The sequence below is a fragment of the Pieris rapae genome, chromosome 11 (assembly GCF_905147795.1).
Source record: "Pieris rapae chromosome 11, ilPieRapa1.1, whole genome shotgun sequence".
In the NCBI taxonomy this organism is placed as follows: Eukaryota; Metazoa; Arthropoda; class Insecta; order Lepidoptera; family Pieridae; genus Pieris; species Pieris rapae.
In genome coordinates, this window is record NC_059519.1 from 5,012,044 (window position 1) to 5,038,331 (window position 26,288).

Here is a 26,288-nt window from a genome sequence, read left to right on the forward strand (position 1 = left end):
GTTATTAAATTTTCAATAGTAATTTTACTTCAACGTGCTGTATAGGCCGGTCCAGGGACATCACTGCAGGGACTCTCGTCTTTATATGATTTTATTACTGTAATGTACTGTAAATGAGCACTGTTGGCCTAGTGGCTTCAGCGTGCGACTCTCATACCTGAGGTCGTAGGTTCGATCCCGGGCTGTGCACCAATGGACATTCTATGTGCGCATTTAACATTTGCTCGAACGGTGAAGGAAAACATCGTGAGGAAACCGACATGTCTTAGAACCAAAAAAAAGTCGACGATGTGTGTCAGGCAGTGGAGGCTGATCACCTACTATTTATTTTAAAAATCTTCATGAAACAGATTCCGAAATCTGAGGCCAGGACCTAAAAAGGTTGTAGCGCCACTGATTTATTATTATTTTATTTACTGTAATAAAAAAAATCACTATTAAATAGCGCTACAATCTTTTAAATGATCAATTGTCAAGTTGGTGATCAGCCTCCTGTGCCTGACGCACGCCGTTGACTTTTTGAGTCTAACGCATGCCAGTTTCCTCACGATGTTTTCCTTCACCAGTCTAGTGAAAGTTAAATACGCATATAGAAAGAAATTACATTGGTGCACAGCTGGGGATCTAATCTTCAGGGATGAGAGTTGCTCGCTGAAGCCTCTTTCCTCCAGGCCTTCTCTAGGCCAACATTCCTTTTTTTACTTGACCTACCTTTTTAGTAGTTACATACAACTCATAGGAAACGTTTTGCTATGCTACCCCATAGAAACTCATCTCTTTTCTTATTAAAAGTAAAGTATTTCATTTTATTTTTTTTTCTATAAAAAAGGACCCTTTTTATGGAGCGCAAAAAACAAATACGAACGTCCAGCCGTTTATTTTGCGATCCATTTTTATTTATATAGATTCCTTTGTGTTAGTTTTACTCGCTTTCATGAAAACAAATGTGTGTGTGTGTGTGTGTGTGTTTTTATTTTGCCCGACTAATCTAAGAATACCAATTTTATTTTTGTATTTCACAGGAAAATGTGCATGAACTAAACTTACAAGTTTTTCAACCATTGCTCTATTAAATAATATGCTAACTAAGTACGCAGTAGCCATATCTATGTATAAAATTAGTATCAATTATTTATTATACATTCTTCTTCGTCGTCTTAGTAGCAAAAGTATCAAGCAAGTAATACTTCAATAATAGTGATTTGAATAGTTGGAGCAGTTTACTAAGTTCTTTGATTGAATGAAGAAATACCTAAGCGTATTCCAAGTGCACTTTCAAGTTCAGACTACCAAGTACTTAAGTTGTATTAAGTTTAAACTAAAATGAATACACAATTACTAACAGCAATTTAAGTTAACACATATTTTTACAACAGGAAAACACACAACAAATATATATAAAACAAAAGAAAACTAAACTTAAATCGAATTTCCTCAATTATCGTCTTAAATTCCAACACGTTACAAAATAAGTACACATTTATTACATTACCAGCGACCCGCCCCGGCTTCGCACGGGTGCAATGCTGATACTAAATACACTACAGAAAATCTGTGAACGTTGTATATAAAAATGTGGGTTATCCATAAGAGATAAACATATACCATCACGGACTTTTCTGTAGATCTTTTCAATGTGTACAATACTTAGTATATTATTTTGATAAAACTCGTAGGGTTCAGCCTGCGTTTGCGATGTAAGCGGAAAAATGTAATTATTTACAACATCACATTAGTAACCTCAAAAATAACAGTACTTTTCCACTATTTAATGGATGTTATTATACATATAAACCTTCCTCTTGAATCACTCTATCTATTAAAAAACCGCATCAAAATCCGTTGCGTAGTTTCAAAGATTTAAGCATACAAAGGGACATAGGGACAGAGAAAGCGACTTTGTTTTATACTATGTAGTGATTCATGAAAATATCATGGGAGTAAGCATAGAGTGATGCGGACAGTCTGATTATTTAGTAATTTAGTACGCAGTATAAGTTGCCCTTTTTGCTCTTCTGCCTTTGCAATTCCAAGTTTTTTAATCATTATTAATTGAATACTATTTAGTAATAAAACTTAAAGACATAGCCATTATTTCACGCGACTAAGTTCAAAGAGAATCAAAGAGGAATCTAAGTGCGTAGGTGGATCTAAAGTTGATGTATTGTGAAACACCCAGGCATATTGCTCTTGCATTTAAATTGTTCAAAATCAGTTTGTTTCATCACACGTCTCAGTCACACTTATTTAAATAATATCCAAGCAATAGTTAGGACAGTCAGTACTTGTTGCGCAATTTTTCAATCAATGTTACATGTTTAATAACGCCTAATTCGTTGATCATTTCTTATCAACTAGACCAGATGCCATTCTTATAGGTCTATACGGTTTATGTTATTAAACAGTATATGTAAATTATTTTTTTTATTTAAAATAATTTAAATCCGCTGATTTATTATTACCTTAAAATAAATTAGATCCTTATAGTATACAATTTTATACAACAGTTTGTTTAAAAGTTATTGATCAACGAAGACTATGCTAAGAATTTAATCCTGAAATATTCTTCAATTGGCATTTAGCATTTTATGATCCGCCCACATAAAAATATTTGAATTTTTACTTCTAAAACAATAAAACAGACTACATATTAAAATATTGACTATTCTTACCCGGTCTACGCCCTTGACTTCCGAACTGGTTGTAAATGTAAATTTACAATTAATTTAATTTGTTTTTCTTGACGTTCATAAGTGTAAATGTTATATGAATACAGATATTTTGATTTGATTTGATTTGAAAAGCAATAAACATAAAACATGATCTTACGCACGTGATAAACCGCAAACATTAGTAATATGCTAAATGTTATGTAACTATATATCCATTTATGAGTAAGTGTACCGCCTTCTGTGTCTCCTGAATATGAAACAAGACCTGCCCTGCGATTCTGTTACTCACTATACAAATTCTCTCAGCGGATTACGCCGTCAAATCACTCTTGAAGGTGTCATGTTACAATTTGGTATTCTGATAAACACTAACCGCGACAAAAGCGGCCCTCAAATGAGATTGAAACTAAAATTTAAGACTGTCGTCACTTATGCTTAAAAGTGTTAGCATTTGACATTCTGATAATACCATTTGACATTTGATGTGAATCTGGATTTTAAGGTAAACAGATTGAATGAACCAAACACTTGACACCATGAGAAACCACTGTTTTACTTCGACATTTTCATGAATATCGTATCATGCCGTGATGTGATGATGTCTCAACCTAAAGTAATCGTATAATATGATAGTATTGTTTGATAAAGTGTCGTTAAAATCGTGATTGCGTTTATATTGACATAAGGGATGGTAGTGATGTTCAAAGTTAAAATTACAAGTTAAATAGGATATAGTATATAGGATATAGGAAGTAAGCGACAAAATTATTAGATATTTAAATTTTTATTTTATTTATTTAGATAGGAATTATAGAGAGATATTTGAATAGATAGATATTTAAAATAATACTTCTTAAGCTTACTTGTTTTCCTACTATATTGTTTTTCGGCTCTAAATCGAATTTTTGTATTCCGATACAAAATAGGTCTCGTAACGATATTTCAAAATTGATATTAAGATTCAATTTCAAAACTCATTGCTTCAGGAGTATACAACGTGTTAAGGGAATACATTTTACTTACGCGTATAACTGTCAACAAGACAAAGGATCCAGTTGAAATATTCATAGACATGATAAATATTAATTTTAATGTTTTTATTATCGTAATAGATGACGGCGAACTTCGTGTCACCAAGTTTTGACACAAATATACATAATGTATATATATAATATTGTTACAAAATATTACAAAGTATTTAAAACAGACCAAAGACATCTCTTACTATAGATATGAGACAAAATTTTCTATTTCAGGAGACATCTTAATATAAAATAACCAATTGACTTTTTTTAAAGACAAAACATATTAAATATATCCAGATAGTATTTAAAGTCGTGTTAAGTATTTTTTTTACTTATTATTTGTTACCAACCGTTTAAACCATTCCTGAACTTGCACAAATATTTCTAAATTATATTAATATCCCCCAAGCGGTCCTGCCAACCGAACAAAAATTCATTTTTATATATATAATTGGATAAAAAGCCTTTTTTATACATAAGACAGATACTCACTTCCAAATACATCACATGATATGATAAACTAAATACAAAGACATAAGCTGTGCAGAAATGCAAAAACCTTGATATGTTAATAAAATGAAATGTGGACCTTTCATTTAGAAATTTAAAATAAATTAAATCGTTTGTTCTTTGCTCTATTACTAATACACGAAATTGATTAAGTAATTAATTTTTAGTTTTTGAATTACTATACATACATATTTTTACAACATTTTTTATACACAAAGAAAAGAAATGTGTCATCCCAACTAGTTCTTATGTAATCCACATACAACAGTGAGATTATATCGTGTAAATCTAATGTTACATTAATCCTAGTTAGGTCAAGATGGCTTAGTAGATCAAAGTACCCATTACATTATACGACTTTTCCTTTATACATTGTTTGTATTAACTACTAGGTGATAATTAAACATTTTTGTTAGCTTAATTATCACTACATAGTATAAAACAAAATCGCTTTCTCTGTCCCTATGTCCTTTTGTATGCTTAAATCTTTGAAACTACGCAACGGATTTTGCGTTTTTTTTAATAGATAGAGTGATTCAAGGGGAAGGTTTATATGTATAATAACATCCATTAAATAGTGGAAAAGTACTGTTATTTTTGAGGTTTTTAAGGTGATGTCGTAAATAATTACATTTTTTCCGCTTACATTGCAAACGCAGGCTGAACCCTACGAGTTTTATCAAAATAATGTACTAAGTAGTACAATACTACATTGAAAAGGTCTACAGAAAAGTCCGTGATAGTATATGTCTATATGGTATATATAGCGTATATTATCGGAGCTTTCCAGCGACGGAAATAATAATACATAATAAAAACCTGCTTTTCATCAGCATTGCACCCGTGCGAAGCTGGGGCGGGTCACTAGTATATTTAAAAGGTAAACATAGTATAAAAACGCTCGAGATACAATAATACATTTATAAAATAATATTTAACTTATCTTATCTACTCTGAAATCAAAATAATAAGGAACATACAAAACTTAATAAAATATTCAAAAGAGAATGTTACAATATACATTTTACGAGAGTTTGTCTAAGGCAGATGAACTTCTGAAACTATTAATACGTGCAAGAGATGCTTAACAACCTAAATTAGTTATGACTGCAGGTACATAACAGATTCTGCTTAACATTGATTACGTGTAATAATAAAAATAATATAAATCGATGCTCAAACATGGAACAGGACAGTGGTATCAATAATTATCTGAGATAGAAATTCTTGTAAAGTTAGTAATAATAAAAAAAATTTGAAGCTCTAATTTAGAATTACGCGGGAGACTGCTTCGTATACAATTTAAATGAATGATAAGTAAGAAAAAGAGATACCATGTGACTTAATTTAAGATTTAATTGATGTTAACTTGTTAATAACTTAATAAATTAATTGAATTGCATGCAACATTTGTTTTCAATGTTCCAAGATTTTTCTTATGAAGGTCTAAGTAAACTGTGCGCCTCACTTTCATTAATCCGCAACACAAAATAATTTTATTCGTCAATTAAAAACAAATGAACGAGATTAACGCGTGCGACAAAATAAATTATTCAACTTAAAAGTTTAATAGATATTATGTTCATATATAAATTTCCTGCTGCTAGCAGTAGTACTACGTCCTCTTTTTCTGGTATACGATACGTTTACGATTTTCTTTATGGTTTTATCGTAACCGTATGTACTAAAGACGTTTGCTTCAGAGCTTTTCTCTCGGAGATGTTACATACTAAATTAAACGGTACCCGGTTGACGTGTTTACATAATAGGGGAACTAATTACACAAAATTACTTCCATGCATGGAATTAGAACGACATTTTAGTAACCGACATAAAAAAGAGGGATTTCTCTATATTATTTGTATTACGAAGCAGGTGGGTCACTTTGAATTTATAACTAACCACCGCCCGTGGACATTTTGCCACTTTTTAGGGAATTGTACGCTCTTGTTATAAGCATGAACATTCATCCTCCGATATAATTCGTGTATTATACTATACGATTTACGAGTAGGACGAATTGTACAGAAAATCGTCGATACGATCGATCTTGGTGGCTTGTGTGGAAGCCCTTGTAAAATGAGTACTATATATAAAAAACTCGTAAGTGTACGTTTAGTAATACTTAGGCGAAACAAGATAAAACCCTTTTGTAAATTTTTTTCTTTCGCCTTATTTTACGTTTGTAGAAAAAAACTACACTATCAATAGAAAAAAGGTATTTAATTGAAATTTTATTATAAAGCATTATCTAGTTAAATAAAGTTTATTTAAATTTCACAAATAAACATTTTTGCATATTTAAAGAAATTGACATTTTTTATTTCAAAATGTTCACTATACTAACTTCAGGGTGTCGGTTTTTTGTGATGGTGTGCGCGCGCATCATATTTTTGTTCTCTCATCATCTTTTTGCGGCAATAAAAGTATAACTTCAAAAATTGCGATTCCATAATAATTTTCCAATTATATAAAGCCATGCAAAAGATAAATATTGCCTTAATAACATATTGTTTTGAAACAAAAACACGAAATTAGGCCACACAAGTCAACAAATAAAATTGCCAACCACTGTCATTAAAACCTTCTTTACCACGAGAATAAATCGACATTATGAGGCTATTGCGAACTCCAAATTAACAAGCACATGAACAAGTATAGTAAACAATGGGTGAGTATAGTGTAAATTAAAAGTGTTATTAAAAACTTTCAACATAAGGGTTAGATTAGGGTTGATTAGACAATATTAATAAACCAGTGTTTACATACATACGATTTCTATACTATGTTACGGCTTGTGCCTCGGTCTAGTTCTCTTATAATCGACTATAGGTGACTATGCTGTTTATAGGCGCTCTCTATTTTATTTATTTTATTTTTATACGATACGACGGTAATAGTTACAAAGAAGAGTACAACAATTTAATGTATACCCATGTATTATATTACCCATCCCAATCAATAAGCGTTTGCTAAAAGTAATCCATCCATCTAAAAGTAAAAAGTAGTCCATCGTAGTTTTTATACTTTTAAATTCATATATAAATTGTCAAAGAATGTTTCGATAGTACTGAATTGTATGAATAGGACCCGATTGGCAATTATTTCCTATCGGCAGTACATTAATCCAATCGATCAAACGATTGTAAGTTATTGCAATCATCGCTTCATATTCAGAGTGCATTGATGGTTTATTGTCATCTATCTCATTTTACATTTCATTTTATGTTGTCTTAACCATTTCTATTTTGACATCACTTTATAACTAATGCAATAATTAGCCATAGAAAGATTTTGTTAAATATATATAATTGCCCATTATATACCAGTCAGCAGTAGTACAGAGTTCAACTGCCCTACATAAATATTATTTTCATGTATCCACCACCTTCTAAGATATAGCGAGGAAAATCATTGATCGAGTTACCACAGTTACGATAATTCGTCTATATCATATATAGTATGTTTATAATGTATGTAGAAGTATCTTAATCTTAATATATATATTTCTTGTGTGCGTGTGTATGTGACTGAACTCCTCCTAAACGACTGGACCGATTTAGACGAAATTTTTTGTGTGTGTTCAAGGGGATCTGGGAATGGTTTAGATTCACAATTTTGTCCGCTGGACAATGTTTTTTTAATTAATTTTCAATTTATTAGTTGTTGTTGATTTTGGAATGTTTTACATTGGATCCGACAGCGGCGCTACCATCGCAGTGTCAAATTTTAATTAATATTCGAATTTTAATTTTAGTCTGTCCCGAAATTTAAAAAAACTTTTGTTATCATTGTGTTATATCGTGTGTGACCATGTGCTGGATCGTTAGATATTGTCATAACATTTGAATAATAATTTTCATCAAAATGGCTTATTAAAAATTGAAATTTTGAAATTAAAGACGTGTAGACAGGACAACGTCTGTCGGATCCGCTAGTATATATATAATATACATACTTATATATATATATACTTTTGTCGACATCACAGGAGATCGAAGAGCTGGCAGCTACCTCGCACACAGAATTAGTCTAGCTATTCAAGGGGGGAACGCTGCTAGTATCTTCGGAACCTTGCCTAAAGGGACTCCTTTTAATAATATTTTTTAATAATTAAATTTTAAGGTTAGTTATTAGATATATTTTTATGTATTAGGTGATGTAGTTGGATTAAATATGTATATCTATATTATATTAATTATGTAATATACATAATATTACATATATCTTAAACTTATGGACCCAAAGAATCACATCCCAAGTTAGCCTAAAATACCTATTAAGGCACCCTTTCGATTTTGGAATAAAATCGTAAACAGAACGTCCATATCAGTCACTGATTTAAAATCAGACTAATTTAGATTACAAATAGTCTGGCCATAAATTCTGTTAGATAAAAACTTTTCTTTCATTGGTTAGCATAAAATCTTATCGTGATAAATGAAGAATCCTGCTAGGAGGCGGAAAGATACAATGTAGTCATCATCTTGCATCTGTGATGGTTTGATGGGGCATGTCTACCAAAGAGTCAAAAACTACATTTTTGTGAAAAGGAATGAAAGTCTTGGATGTCATCAAGTCATGTTGTCAAACCTCTCAAAATTCAGAATTCAAAAATCATTTATTCATATAGGTAACATAATGTACACTTATGAACGTCAAAAAAAAGAAATATACATTAAATGCTTCTAATTTTACATTGAAGTGCCAGTTCTCAAATCAAGGGCGTAGAACGGAATAGAAGAACTGGCAATAAACTCTCCGCCACTCTTTAATCGCCAATAAGAGCTGGCCCTCATCTAGCCCAGATGCTCTATTAATAATGTAAAAATTTAGTTATGTCTTTCATTTTAGGGAACCCAGGCCATTTTAGGGGCTTTATGAATTGGCACTAGTAGGCACGTACGCGGTTTGCGGTCGCACGTGCTCGCGATATGCGGTCCGCCACAACTGTTCACGACGTATATTAGAAAAACTATTTGTATTGGGTTTTAAATTTCTCTAAACCTTTAGCGTCTAGTTCAATATGAACATTAACGCTCATAGAAAAAAACATGTAAGACTCGGGAGTCTTAAATCAGTTTTCAAGCACATTTCATATTGCTAAAGTGTTGCCACTACATTAGTCCTACAGGTCTGCTTGGTAGGCCTTATCTCCAAAAGCTAAACTACATTGAAACTAGTATAACATTACTATTATTCAACTTGCATTCATAAAAATAAATGAAACAATGGCATCTTACATCTTATCTTTATCTAATAGTCTGTAATAATAAAAACATTATAAACTAAACATATAATTATATTTGTAAATACACCTTAATGTATTTATACCTACAACAAAGTATCCAATTGTAATACAGAATTTATGATAAATTATACTCAATCGGAAATACCTTCGACCATTAACATATTACGAATTATGCAACAGTAACAAATTCACTAATTAATTAGTGGCTTCACCACAACGAACAGCAACAGGATTATTTCGACAACTGTACTAATACAATGTGAATAAAATGTTTCATCGAACGTACTTTGTGTTTTGTCAAATGTCAAAACATTTCTAATATTCAGTCATCCACAGAAACATTACTACATTAAGATGATAAGATAAGCGAAAAGATATTATTTACTAGCACGATAAATCATCATCGATTCGACTATTGGCCATTTTCTGTGACATATATCCGTATAAAAATCAACATTTTTAAATGACTAGACTAGACGGAACAAATTACCGTTGTAATATTTAAACAGCCTACTAATGATTAAAAGTAAGTATACTAATTAAATTCATAATTTGTTATTTCGCGATTAAAAAATAACGTAGGAATACCATTTATTCTAAGAAAGCATGTCTCATTAAATTTTAGACTTTCAGGAAATCTACACTTATAATATTACCTATATCTACACTAGTAATATTATAATATCTGTTTTTTTTTTATATTATAAGAATACTAATGAAACAAAACTAGGTTTATATCTGTTCCACGATCAACTTCTCCGTCTCACTGAATAATTAATGCATAATTTAATTTTAATTGTGTTTATTGAAAGTAACAAATTCTTAAATCAAATATTATTTAGCAATTTAAGCATCAATTATTTTCCTTTGAAATCACACAAATGATGAGTAACGAGACGTTAAGGAAAATCACATTTATTTTCTCTTCTATTGTACTAAACGAATAGGCCGTAAATATTATTAAAATTGTCTTATTGTTTTTCGTAATGAAATAACAAAGATTTAAATACAAATACACTCAAATCATTTTGGTAGAATTCTCTCTGTAAATATCCTTAAAAAAAAACACTTTTCTATTAATTACATTTGTTCACAGTAGTCTTTTACATTGAGTGTTTCCTCATTATTTTTCTCGATATAATTTTTGAGTAATTCTTATTATACTTATCTAATGGTACTGAGCAGTGTTGGCCTAGTGGCTTCAGCGTGCGACTCGCATACCTGAGGCCGTAGCTTCGATCCCCGGCCGAGCACCAATGGACTTTCTTTCTATATGCTCATTTAACATTTGCTCGAACGGTGAAGGTGAGGAAACCGACATGTCTTAGACCCAAAAAGTCGACGACGTGCCTATTAGGTTTAAAAATTGGTCATGAAACAGATTCAGAAATCTGAGGCCAAGAGCTAAAGAGGTTGTAGTGCCACTGATTTATTTATTTTTATCTAATGGGTATCTAAATAACTCATATCGCGTTGAACTTTACAGTAATCGCGGTCAGTTCGAGACTGGCACACCAAATCGTATAAAGGTTTAATATGATGATGATCATCAGATCAATGATCAGTGCTTAAAGGGCAGCGGAAAGCCAGCATTTTCGGAAGGTAGGACAGGAATGGAAGTAGGAAGTTTAGGAGGCCAAAACACTTTTTGCGTCGCAGAGCCAGCGAAATGAGTGTGTTAATGTAAATATTGCCATTTTCAAAATGTATTCTTTCTCCTCGTAATTATTATGTAAAAATGTATTTTAAATCGTCGCAATGAATTTAAATTCATCTCTAATAATTTTCCATTGTAAAAGTGCGACATTAAAAAGACTTAAGTGCATTGTTCTAGTTTTTACTACCTAGAGAGGTATAAAATGCTTTAAAAGCTGGCATATTTAAAATTTTTGTGCTCTTCAATCAGTATTACTTTGTTAGGTAAAGTATTTATTCCCATTACTATGAAAAGAAAAGTATATATAGTAGTATATTGTGCGAGGTTCCTTTGCGTCAGAAAGTTTTCAGACTCCATAGACTCTTCTATTAAATTTGCAAATACAGAAATTTGAATTCAAAGTTAATTTGTAAAGCGACTGAAATCAATAACTAAGTCATGGAAAATTTATGTAAACAAGAAACGTTTACCTCTAGCTGCTAGATAGATTTGCTACCGTTAGTAATTTAAAGGTGCCGTGGATTTAATAAAATTATAATTAATATTGTTTCTTGAAACAACTGTATAGAATAAATATTACCAGTGCTTTGAAAGTCAATGTAAAAACCTCAAGCAAAATGACCAGTTTTGATATAACATTTGTAATTTTGATTAAAAATGTCTTTCCAATAAATAAATCTTCACAAGATGACCCACAATAACCTATTTTGTGGCACAAAGGCGAAGTTTTCTATATGGATTGTGGCGACAAAGCTGTGAATTTCAATTTGCCAGCCATTCACATAATCTTCACCTGCTCTGATGTATTGTATTTGATTCGACGTCTATTATTTTTTTCTTGTTACAGTTATACATTTCGGAATATATGCAATAGAGTTTTAAATATTGATGCAATATATGTAATAAAAAAAATGTGAGCCGTCACGGGACACCTGGCAGATGTGAAACATCGATATTATTTTGTAAAAGTAATATGCAGAAAAGAACAGACTGTGATAGGAAATAAATATGTCATAATGATAAAATAAAATATTACGATTTTTTTCCAGATAACGATGACTATTTGTTGAATAAACATTATATTCATTAAATATTTTTAATGTGAAATTTCCTACTGCATTTAGACTGTATATCATATAGTGTGGCGACGCGTCGCCACGCCAGAAATCGGTTTTACGTGCGGCTATAGATGTTTCACATCAAAATAGGATTTAATTACTTCGCCTAGATTGTTGTACTGTGATAACGAAGTTATATATATTTATGCGTACCTTTTTTGCAGGAAAGGAGGCACACCTGATGTTAAGTGATATCGCCCCCTTGGATACTCTTGTTGTTTGCAAGTACGTTCCCGGCTTTTTAAGAAGTGGTACGCTCTTTTCTTGCCTAGACCCTTAGTTGAATTGGTTCGGAAACGCATAGGCGGTAAAAAATGCTTTGAAAAACGCTTAGTTGTAGAAAATTTTGAATAGAGATATATTTTGTGTGTGTGCATTTTTGAAAAGCTACCAATAACAATTTATAAGAGATATTTTAAATAAATTAAATTTCTTATATTTAAAATGTAGAAATAATCACCCGCCCATATATATTATGATTAAGACGAAAAAAATAATAACCAGTTCTAAATATAAACAAAACTATTTATAGAAAACTTTTGTATACTTTTTATATTATAAGCATTTTTTATCATGACCACATTCCTTATAGTTGGTATATGGTCTCTCTCCTTGTTTGTTTTTTTTATGTGTGGCCTTGTAAGTAGTACAGATTTTTCTTGTAAATCATTTAAAACGATAAGTACACCTAAAACATTCACAACTACTTTACTATCTCAAATAATGAGAACAAAAAGCTACCTTTTAAATTCTCATGTATTAGAATTAATTAAAACACTTGCAGGAGATATGTAATCTTTTTTTTACGAGATGATTTGATTTTTTATTACATCCTTCGGGAGCGATACATCGATAATAGCGGTCATACAATTTTCGATAATATTTTCTCATTTTTTATAACACATAAAATTTTACAATATCTAAGATATCTTGATTAGAATTCGAAAAAGGAATTGACAAAATTAATTATATGTAAATAAGGAATAAACTGTCTAAAAATATTACATAATAAAGAACATATAAGATTTAAACTTAAAAATAGAAAATGTATGGTACGTTCCGTATAATACCTAGTTTCAAATTTTCATTTAAAATGTGCAAATAAAGTTCGGATTCTCGGATTTTTAAGCTGAAATTCTGAATTTAAAACGTGAGATTTGTGTGAATAGCTAATACTGTCCTACTTAGCACTTTGTAGTGTCAAAAAAAGGTTATATATGTATACACTTTTGAAAGTATCTGATATTACGAAATTTTACTAGAAGAAAATTGTTTATGCTTTTTTTAAGTCAGCGTAACGCAAATTTAACAACGAAATATTGTCATAATAATTTTTTTTATTAAACCGTGTTATATATAGTTATGAGTATTTTAACAGATTACTTGCATTGAAGCGATTAATATTTAGGTCGAACTTGGTTATAATAAAACTTCATAGAAAACTTACAATTGTGTGAGGCAAATTTATATATTATCAAAGCAGACTATCGAACATTAATCACCGAATGCTTCAGTAGCTTTGGTTGTTAAAGACTTTTAAACTTATTCTACAGCAACTAACAAAAAAAAATAGTATTAACTACGCACGTTTAAAATATAATAAAATGTTTTAAGAAAAATATGATAATTCGCTAAGTTGTATTGTCATATTAATTATATCTAAACATATTTTACCTTATTCCCAATATTCATACGTGCAAAATAAGGCTCGAAAAAATAGCCAATGCACCGAACACTCACTCAGAAAACACAAAAAAGTGTCATCAATCAAATAACACAGACAAAAAAATCGCGCCAAATTAAACAGAATAAATATAGAGAATAGTTCGAATTTCAAATGTCCTGAAACGTTCCGATCTTGAACTTGCCGCACTCAACTAGTGGCCTCTGGCATCGGCGCCGCACAGTCTACTGCCGTGCCGTGAATTGGCGCCATTTTCTTCTACAGGTAGGGTTGTGAACTCACTCACTCTCACTATTTTCATTCAAACTAAATTCAGTGAAAATATATGAGTCTTAATACTGAACTTAGTAAAAAAAAGAATATCATAGGCTTATTTGACCTCTTATTTTGTATTAATAATTAACAAACATTAAAAAAACCATTGAATGTAAACATAATGCTTTTACATATAAAGCATTACTAAGAAGGTTGAATATTGCTAAAGTCTTTTATGATGATTTTCTTATAGTTTAATAAGCACGTTAAAAGAATTGGCAACCCTGACCATAAGTACGAAGAAAATTATTTGAGATGAGAACATAATCTTTAAGAGCTAAATTTTCTCATCCTTTAGAATTTAAAAATTAGGTACTATTTTATTGGTTTGGTTTATTTTTTTCATATTTACCTACTTCGCAAATAATTTCACCAGGAATATTTTAGTATTCCGTAATTAAAAATTAAGGAGCAGATATATCTTACCTCTAATTCTATGGAATTTGGGATGTTTTGCTCTTTTGATCTTTGATTTTTTTGAATAGGCTACCTTAACAAATTTAATTTATATAAAAACTTTTTCTATTTTGCTCACAGATTATTGCAATTTTAAAAGAATGTCGAATATAGGTAGACCTATATTTTATTTTACATAAACGTAGTATGGTAAACGAATACTCACATGCTTTACAAATTACTGATTTAGCAAAAATAATACTTAAATGCAGTTCTTAATATCTAGTTTCCATCACAGCATTAGACAATACATTTACGTGTATCTGTGTGTGTGTGTATAAGTTTTCTTTGTTACAAATCACGAGTAGGTTTAAAATAGAATGGGCCCTTAAACAGTTTGAATAATAGGTATCGACCCATTTTTATTTTTAGCGCAAGATAAATCAAGATCTTATCTCAATTAACGAACACAATATAACGAGGGGCGACGTTGTAACGTTGATTAGGAAACGTCAAAGCCATGACCATTGTACATTGACAACAATAAGCTATACGTAGCGCAGTGGTTTAGTGAAGTATAAATAATAATGGGATATCATTAGCGCTAAAACCCTATATGTACTACCCACAGGTTTAGCGTATTTGATTTTTTTTTGTTTAGTTGACGTTTTCTGCCTATGGTCCGTCTGCAGCATCTATGTTATGAAGATGTCAAACGATACAAATTGTGCCTAATATAACTATTATAGACAGTCCTATAGGACGCGAGCGTTTGTATATGAAAAATTAATTACCAACTTATGTATTTAATTATCTTACTGCAAGGCCAATCAATACAAATAAGATATATTGTTTGTTAGAATTTTGGACAAAATTATTTTAAACCGGATTCCTTGCGAAGTTTGCCTTTGCCGTATGAGGCAGTGTTAATTGCGTACATAGAAAAAAAGTACGCCAAGCACTCCTGTGTTTTAGCGTGTGTATTATATATATGTGTACATATATGTACTAGTTGCTTATTAAAATTCGCGTTACGAGCCCTGAAGATGCAGTGAAAGCGTATGAAAATGCCATAGAAGAGAGGTTTCATCGAATGCGACGATGTGTAGAGAGTCAGGTTACTTAGAAATTCAATTGAATTGAATTAATTGAATAAAATCCAAAAGAATTGACTATTGGCATTAATTGGCATGGCAATTCTACATGAAGCTAATTTTCATTTTCTAAACATTTTCAGTGTTACCTAGGTATATTAAACGATAATATGAAATTAAAGTCGAGTCACGTAAGATTTGCTCAAGTCTGCTTTTATTTTGTGTAAATTCTCGATTGTTGTTAATTTATCTAGTTTTCGAATTGAGATCTAAATAGGTGTAGCCAAATAATGTAGTATTTATGTAAAGAGATCACTAATGAAGTAACTATATGTGTGTATACTATATATTGAATAGATAAAATAAAGTATCTATCAATGAAATAAGTAAAATAAGAGGAAATCATGTATACTGAGGTTGCGTTGGTGAGATCGAGTTATGTAAACAATAGGGGTTTGAAGTTGGACGCAAGAAGCACTTAATAGATTGCGTTGGCAAAATATACTTGAAGAGGCTAAGGCCATCATGGGGTAAGTTAAGAAAATATTCCAATATTAGGTAAGTGTTCATTACCATTAATTATTTATTAAATTCATTTAAATACAAATAACTTAAATTAATTAAGCATAAATAATCAAATGAACGAATGAATAAACTTGAACTGTTATAGTTTCGATTGTAATATCAAACTCAAAGTGAATTGATGCGATTAAATGTGAAGTTTTCAAATAAACCGAAGCGAAACTGGTCGATTTAGTTAACTTGGTTAAATAATGCCGTGGAGTTATTTTATCTGGAAGAAAATCACCTTCATTACATAGCCATAGTTATTTGTACCACGTTTATTGCTTAGTGGTTAACACATACAAAATTTCTTAATTAGATTTTCAGTGTAACGATATTTTTTCTGCTATGGTACAATTAAAGTAAATATTAAGTTTACAAAGACCCATTAAAATTGAAAAAAATATATGTATATGCATAAAGTTAATTCATCTGTGGCTTTCATAATTATTGTTTTATAGAAAAATATTATTACAATCTCTATGCATTATTATACGCATATAAATAATTCATAAATTCGTATTATTCGCCATCGAAATGCAGCTAACTTCACATTACTCCATCAAAGACGATGAAGTCACAAACATCTCATAAGTGACACATCACGGGAAAAGTAATTCACATTTTTGAAAAATTATTAAATTTATACAAGGACAAATTTCTGTTAAATGAATTTGATTCAAATCAATTTAGGGGTTAACGGTTTATTGAAATACACATGGGTTGCCTAACAAGGTTGAGGGGAGTGCACCGTTTACATTTGCGGCTCACTAGTTCGGGATCGGTGAACGATGAACCAAATAATCCTAGGTTCATTGCTCAGTGTCACTGACGCTAACTACCATAGCAATCGCTAAAATTTTTTCGCAAGTCACAGCTAATTTTCACTTTGGGTAACGGTAATAAAATAAACGAATTTATGAACAAAAAAAATACGTAAAATCTACAAACTCTCCTTATTGACGATCGATATAAAATACGATGTTGAAAAATACACCCCAGTTTTCCCATAGAAAACACATGAATAAATCTTTTAATATCATACTTTCAATATCACCTCCTTTGACCCTTTCGCTTGAATGCTGGCACGCTTTGAAATCCTGTAACAGCCAGCCCATTTGTGTATACTCTGTGAGCATTGGTGAAAGGAATGTTTTCTATTTGCTTTTCATATAATTAACTACAAATCTTTTGATGACGGATGAGCCGGCAAAGTGTTTTATTTATTTAATTATATAGGTGACTTCATGTGCATAGAAAAAAATGAACTAATATACTATTACTATTCTTGTATAGAAAAATCGATTTATTTTTATTCAACAAAGTGTAGGATAATTTTGTTTGTAACGAAATGATAAAGATAACGGCAAGAGTTGCCGATAAAGCACTGAAAGAACTTTATATATAATTTTAAATATTACAAACTTTGCGTAATTAAGAAGTTTTGTTTTCAAGATATTTTAATATAATTAATAACTTAATTCTAAAAACGGTTTCGTATATTATAAGGTTTTCGTTATAACTGATATAAAGCCTTTTGTATTAAATATTGAAAATAATATTTTGATAATATGTATTGTTAAAATCTTTCTGGGTCCAAATGTTAATGTATTGATTGATTTAATGTTAGTATTCAGTAAAATTGAAGATGTCAGAAGCACTATAATTTGCTATAAAAAATAATATACTAACTTCGGAAAATGCCCTTTAAATAAATGATCCGAAGAGTTACTTAGCTGAGTATCCTTATAAAATAAAACCTCATAAAACTCGGTCGATAGGGAATTGGACTAAATTGTCATTTACACGAGAAAAGTTGTTCGAGTCGTTTTAATTTCCTCTCTCTTTCAGATGACTTGCTCTTGAGTCTTTATATTTTAACGCTATCTTAGCTACGCTAGCAGTGTTGTTTTGACAGTAATTTGATTGAATTGATTATATCTCAAGTTTCTATGAATTTTATTTAACTTATTATTAGTATTTTGATAAGTATTCTTATTTAAAAAACTGTTTGATAATTCGTTTCCTAGATGCTATCATTATTTTAAATATGTTTTACACGCATAAAATAACGGCCATACAATAATTAATTTCATTGATTCTGAATTAACAGTTCATTGATTGTGATAGCTACATGCTATCTACATAGTTATATGAAAATTAATTATATTTTCTGGCATATGGCTTATAAGCAAATCCTTTATTATATAATGTGTTTATAATAATATTCTGTAGATCATCTAGTGTTGCGTGCTTGCTGTTCTAGATCACGATTCTTTCATCCTGATTGTCTGCAACTATGTTATTTTTTTATAATTATTAAATCTGAATGTACCACTTCTTTCAAAATTGATAAAACTGTTAGTACAATAAAAATATTTAGTTTAAGTGCGTTCTACAAATTTAAATAAAATCTTTTAGGATATTCAATTATTTTAATTTTAACATGCATGCGAAAGAGTATTAGAGACAATAAACTTGTATGTGTAACGTATAACCAAGAGTTAATATTTTAAGAGCCACGTAAATCCCACTATGAAAAGTCCTTAGCAAGAAAATGCCTAGAGCTCGGATAGGTACTTCAATTATTTTCAGGTACGTTCACGGAGGCAATAAACTTAGGTATTATAAAGAATTTTCTTCCAAGTCAATTTCCGTTAACCGACAATTTTTATGCTTTGCGGATTTGTAGATTGTAAATGGTTGTTAAATTTATTTAAGTTTTATATATAAGGGAATAAAAGATATTCAATTAAGCTGTACACATGCACACCGACAAATACTTTAGACATTTATTATATGTTTTCCATACGTCAAATTGTTTGCTAATTTACACCACTATTATAATAACTACTACTACTAAATCATGGACTGACTATGAAAATTAGTACCGACGACTTCTCAGATTTGTCTTATTTTGATTAAGTCTTGGAGGGTCATATCATCAATTAAAGTAATTTTTTATAAGAAATATAGAAAACCTAAACATACAAGGCAACCGTGGAAGTTAAAGTCGGGTTGGGTAGGCCTTGTTCTACATACCTGGACCAAATCCAGGACGTACTAGAGAAGGAACGAATTATAAGTTCCTATGATCAACAGGTAGGAATGGTGAATGTCTTTAATGAGTTTATAGGGTATATAAATACTTCAATTAAGTTTGAAACTAAAAAAGGAACAGGTTAAAAAGAAATACGTTCGCTACGGAGCTTCTACGCTGTAGGCATCGTAGAAGCTCAGTCATCATGTGTAACCTTGAACATGTCTGTCGCGTTGCCTATTTCTCATTTTTATAGTATGTATGCTGACAATCGTCATATTATCTTGGGAAAAGTGCTTAGAAATGTAATTAACATAGCTCAGCTGAGAGCATCGTATTCTTACTTACATTGTCATAGATTGCATTGATGACGGAACACGGATCTAAGTTTAATGCTATCCGAAGCAGTTCTCTCTTCTTTTGACCTCGAGTATTATGCTTGTAACTCTTAAGACTGCTGAAATGTTATAAAAACTTAATTTTTAACATGTTTGAGATGATATGTAAGAACATAGTTGGCTAATAATAATAATGTCTAACAAGACATAAAAATGTAATAAGGCCTTCTAATATTTGAACATTCCCTTAGTTTGTTTTAATTTCCTATAGATTAATTTAACCCATAGGAAATTAAAACAAGCAGCGTCAAGCAGTCGTGTACTTTATGCTAATATATACCTTAATGTCTAGCAATAAAGTTTCATTTGCCGTGTCAAAAATATTAATTAATGTTGGGTATCATTGTATGACAGCAATTATTCTACAAAGTTAAACAACACTGATTGACCCGTTGAGATTCCGGCAAAAATTTTAATTGGTCACCGTTATAAGAGATTATGGCCGTATCAAGAAGGTTTTTAAAGACAAATTTTATGAAAACTTTTACAATTAATGCTGTTTATATGTGATTAAAATTAAATTTCAAGGGTTCTATATGATGTCTGATGTCGGCAATATTGTAAATCAAGTTAGATTTAATAGTTTACTAAATCAACCTTTAAGTTAATTAAACAAAACGGTGTTAACGAAGTTATTAACTGTTGATAAGTTTATACTTAACCTCCCAAAGAGGCATATGTACATTTATGCGTCTTAGGGCAAGAACATGATTCTTCTGCATCTACCTACCCAAAGTAATAATTATATCTAAAATAATTAAAACTCAAATATATATACAATACATCTATTTATATTTATATTTATTTATCCTTTATCGCCTTATAGAAAAACACATAACAAAAATTAAAAAATCAGTTACAAAAGTTATAAGGCAAAGGGCGGCCTTATCGCTTACAAGCGATTTCTTCCAGGCAACCCTAATGAGAGACAACGATAAAGAAACACCAATAGAGGGTAGCGTACAAAAAATGAAAAACAATTAACAAAAAAAAAACAAAAAAACTTAAAACAAACGTTAACCCATTAAGTGCGTGAGAAGATCCAGACGTATATCAGGTTCTGGGGAGTAAATAGACTCAAAGTTATCATAACATCATATGCGTAAGCCAGTGCCATGGAGGTTGTTCGAATAACAATGTATAATTTTACAGCTTAATTAAAATCGATAATATTTAATAAAGAAATATGTCGACCGAAGCGATGAAGTTGTGGCTTGAAGCTTATGAAACGTTGTCTATTTTTATTAGGCAATGTACAAACCTATCTAAAACTCAAACATATTACAATATCTATGGCAAGGCAATCTACGTCCTAGTAGCATGAACATAGAGATAAATTTGCCATGATTTCGTTAAGAAATTCCTATCCATATAAAGTTGTTGAATGCATGTTATTTGATGCGATATTGCATACGGTTACTAAAATGTAAAAGCTATAAGATTTGAGTCCAAATATTTAGTTACTATGTATATAGTTGCTACATATACTGTATGTAGTTGTTTGTATCATTAAAACCCATCAATTGCAGAGGCATTTCTTCGTCAACATATTTAGTTAAGAAGATAACTAGCCATACCTAAAGCACAGCGAATCACCTATTAACGTACCCAAAAGTTCTAAGTAATTTCGACATGTGCCTTAATCATTTTTTAATTCATTCAAAGTTTTTTTAACCCAATTCCATGCAACTAAGTTTTTTTACGCGCACACACGCATTACGCGTGAGGAAGGATGGATACTTTGGATATCAGCGAAACTACCGTCATTTGTTTGAGCCCTTGGAACCCCTTTACATTCTACTAGGGCCCAGTACCAGGTCGAATAGTTTAATTCTGGTCTTAGAGATATTTTTAACAAGCTGAATGTCGTTTATTACCATTGTCCCCCCTATGCCATACTATAGGTATATGATCGTCTTCCTCTTTCATATTATATCCCGTTCGTGTTACTTTACTTCGTTGTCTTACATACGGCTGTCAGTTATGGATTTACAATAACTACACAAAAAATAAGAAACAAGTTTGGCAGAATATTATGGAAAGACTCTAAATATAAAGACAACATCGGATAAGAAATACAGAAATAAGGAAAACAACAAAAATAATAGCCGCTTTAGAATATTCTCAAAAACTAAAATGGGTCATATTGTACGCATGGACAAGGAAAAATGTACATGACAAGGACCAACAAATAAAAGATTAAGAGGTAGACCAAAAGGAAAAACAGATTGACGAAATTAAAAGAAATGCTGGTGAAAAATTGATCACCAAAGCAAAAGACAGACAGATGTGGAGCAAAATGGAGAAGGCTTTTACCCGTAGAAGTTTATTTATCATTTAAAATTTATATACATTGAAATTATTCAATTTAAAGATTATTAATAGTTATATTTTATTTTTAATGTCTGCACATATTATGTAATAATTCATCATATGATTTACTAGTTTAATATGCATTATAGAAATAAAGATGCTATAATAATTTAAAAATGTCTTATATAATCAAATCGTATATAAACAAATCTTCTTTGCGTGTATTTGTAGTTAAACTTCTCATAAACGGCTGGAATTTGATGATATTTTTTATGTGTATTCAAGTGAATCTGAGAATACTTTAGATTTATACTATATTTTTACAAAAAAATCATCAGTGGTCCTGATTGTTACAGCTTAATTTAACATAATGAAATTATGTAGAAGACAAAGACTGTCGACGCCGCTAGTATTTGAATAAAATATATTACGTCAACTCAAGAAACCAAATTAAAAAAGAAATCTCACTAATTACAAGGAAAGCTTCATTCCGTATTGCTAAGAGGATTACGAGAATTATAATAGAAATTGCGTCGCTAATTAAATTCTTTGTAGTCACAGGTGACTTGTTAGAGTGGAAAAAAGAATTTCACAGGTCGTTAGGTATTCAGTGCTTTGCAATAATGTGGAGCATATACGAGAATATAGTTTATTTAAATACGAAGCGTTTCATTAAAAAAAGATATTGTTTACAAACTTAACTAGAAAATAAACATAAGTCAAACAACCGTCTGATTCGTTATAAAATACAAAACTAAATCCAATATTCTACATTGTAAACTAATAATCAAAATATTAAAAGTTAGAAGTTTTTAAACATAGAATATTATTACTCGTATAGTGCAGGAGATAAAGGTGAGCCTCCTGCCCGTTTGCCCCCTCTTCTATGAAGTAATTAATGAAGTTTAAAAAAATCTATAAAAATAAAAAAAATCTTACTAATTCAAACCCGCCTAGGGTTTACTAATATTTGATTTCTTTTTATTTTTATAAAAATATTTAGTAAAATAAAAAAATATATAAAAAATACGTTTATTTTGGAACATAACATCATAAAGTTATCACTTATTCCACGTCATTAAATTTGAACCTGTAGGCATCCGTACTCATCGGCAAAGATGACAGAGGGTGTAGGCCGAGAGAAAAAGCTGGCGTAAACAACTCTACTCTTTAAAAAAATCAAATCATCAAATAATACTACAATATTTAAAATAAATATGTATAGCAAATTAATTAAAAGTAAGCACGCCTGCCAAGCACGAGTCCCAGGTCCTTTTATCGACTAGATAAGCGCTAACTTTATAGTAGGCCTTTTTACACAGCTTTTCTTTAATACATTTCTTAAATTTATTAAAAGTCAGAAATAAAAAAGTAACAAGCTACAAAACCTTAAAATTCGTGTCTCATGATGTTTCAATTTCTTGACACTACTGACGACTAGAGGACTTTGGTGGTAAGTTGTTTATGGTATATTGGCTTAAAATAAACGCCAATTGTCTATGCTATTTTCAATACGTATGTTTTCATTAACTGGATTCAGTGCTCGGAGATGCTGTAGTGTCATTATGCACACTGAAATAACTCGGGTTATGCTTTAATACTATTTTATTAAATGTTCATATTATTTTGTTAAGTTAAATATTATTTTTCACTTTGTGCATGTTACCATTTTGCTGCACAAATGAGATTTGATATAATTTATGCCTGTACCGACAGAAAAGGGTAAAAAAGTGTAAAAATAATATTCAGTGAGTAGTATAAAAATGTAGTTATTTGAAGATTTCAACACGATATATGGATACTTGAGACGTCTCTTACGATCACGTGGGACGTAAATTTAAAAATGAAATATATAAGTCCTTGATGTCAGCTTGCCAAGGTCCCACAATTACCCTACTATTACTTATACATGATGTATTCGTCATAAATTACGTATTCATATAAGATATTATATTATTGAGGATTTTAAACTGAGCCACAATTTTTCCTGTTAAAATACAAAGTTTTCTTTCTCACGCCTTTACCATTACAATAATTATTGTTTGACAATTATTCTTAAATCTCACCTGAAACAAAGAAACGACATTTGAAAATACGACATTTACTAATATCACCTCCTCAATATCCTTTAAATTATCTCTCTTCAAGTTTTTTTGTAACAATAAAATGCACAAAATAATCTGATGGTCATCCGCCTTTACATCTTGCGACACTCCGATGCATTACCAAGGTAGGTGATGCATTACATGACTTACAAAAAGGATTAATAAAAACGCCAAGCGCGTCTAATTTAAGTTAATTACATGTCATTTCATTACATTCGTTTATAAATCCACATTTGAACTTTGACAGCGAACAAACAATTATACTTATTTTGTATAAACTAGCCCAGCTTTAATTAAATAAATACACCTGCAACATGTGGTGTTCCACGACAGAGCACTTTTTAAAACTCTTCTTATCGCCAAATAAGCTGCCAGTCCAGATATTTCCGAATAGTTTACGAATTATCCATCAAAACTTCTTTTAACGCTGGCATAACACTTGCAAGCCATCTGGTGTTGCATGTCCTTGATCGTAGGTAAGCACTTTTGCCTCTTGTCTTATTAATAAAAAGTACTTTGTAACTACTAATCTGAGTACAAATCGAGTATTCGTCATACTACATATCTTAATAGAAAAACCAAAAATGCTTCGCAAAATTAGAAACGAATTTATTTATATTACAAAAGTTTTCCTTTACAAAAGACTTTATCTGTTTATATCATTTACAAGTGTCATTTACCCTCATATTCAAACGAACAAATATTGTTGTATAAAACACATTAAATTTACATATTAAACGCAGAAAAGTTTCCTCTAACGCCAGACATTAATCAACATCCCATTTAAAGTGGACTCAGTAGATTTCTCCACGGGACTGTGACAGAAAAAAAATTAAAAAACAACAAGGAAAATATTATTATTTACTCTGCAATGCCCTGAAATTACTTTGAGCGAAATGTAATGGAATCTTAATTGAGCAAATATTTGAATGAGTAATTTTTATATAGCAATATTAGTTTGCGATGGAATTGAGAGCCAAGAAAATTATATTGTACGTGCTGATAATACATAAACAACGCTTTATTACGAATAATATTGACATCTTATTAAAATTGTATCTTTCGTTTCATATTTTTAACAATTTTACGAAACGTAAGTAACAATATTATAAGTTATTGAATCCAGAATTATTTTTTCTTTAACCATCTAGTTCTATTCTAATTCGAAACGAAAGTGTGGGTTAAGAAATGGCTTTGTCCCATACTTTTAAACTATGAGATTAAAGGCCTGTTTCACAATATCCGGATAAGTTCCAAATAAGCTATTTAATATAAATAAAGCTTATTTGTAGGATAAACAGTATATTTGCGTTTCACGACTGTCAGATAGCGCTATTCGTCATGAAACGCGAAGTATCTTATTCGGAACTTTTATCTTTCGAATAATTTATGTGTTGCATAGCTATTTGGTACTTTATCCATACATTGTGAAACAGGGTCTAAGATAAATAAATATAATTTATAATAATGATTTTAAGATACACAATGAGTTAAAAGATAACCTTTATTTACTGTAGGGAACACTGTTATGCAGTCATCTGAATGCCCACTCTTGTAGCGGCATGGCTATCATCCGGCTTCCCTAAAGAAGAAGAAGATTAAGGATGGTGAGCCAGAATACCAATGACCTTCAAATAAACTTGGAGAGTGGTCATCAATGATTCGAATTGATCTTCGTTGAATACGGTCACGTGGAAGGAGTTGATACTGGGGAGCTCCCGATCTTCTTAGAGTTAAATTGGACTAGATTTAGTCGACCCTAGTTGGTGAATCAACGCGCAGGGTTTTCAGCTGGGAGTTTCGAAAGAAGCTCTATACAAAACCGTTAATTTTAATAGTATTTACTGATTTTATTTGTTATTATTGATTATAAAATATTATAAATTAAGTTTCCTCACAATCTTCTTTTTTACTATTTCCTATAAGGCCTCCTTCGCGCCATGATTTCTTCTTTTAACTTTATCTTCAATGTTGTTATTCGATTCTTATACCAAAAAGCGTAAATATTACATGTAGAATTTTTAATTTAAACATTAGAATCTATTTAAAAACTTTAATTATAACTGTTTCTGATACAGTTTTATATACGTTACTGAGTACTTAATAGTTATTTAATATAATTTTACGCTTACCGTTGACTGTAGAA

General features: G+C 30.6%; 1 protein-coding gene across 1 annotated transcript in view; it reads right to left on the reverse strand.

Annotated features, from left to right (window-relative positions):
- Nucleotides 1–14,123, reverse strand: part of LOC110998948 (dopamine receptor 1) — a 59,379-nt gene extending 45,256 nt beyond the window's left edge. Inside the window, exon 1 of the mRNA XM_045630114.1 lies at nucleotides 13,908–14,123. The gene's annotated coding sequence lies outside the window, so the exon portion shown is untranslated. The remainder of the gene's footprint in view (nucleotides 1–13,907) is intronic.
- Nucleotides 14,124–26,288: the final 12,165 nt, after the last annotated feature.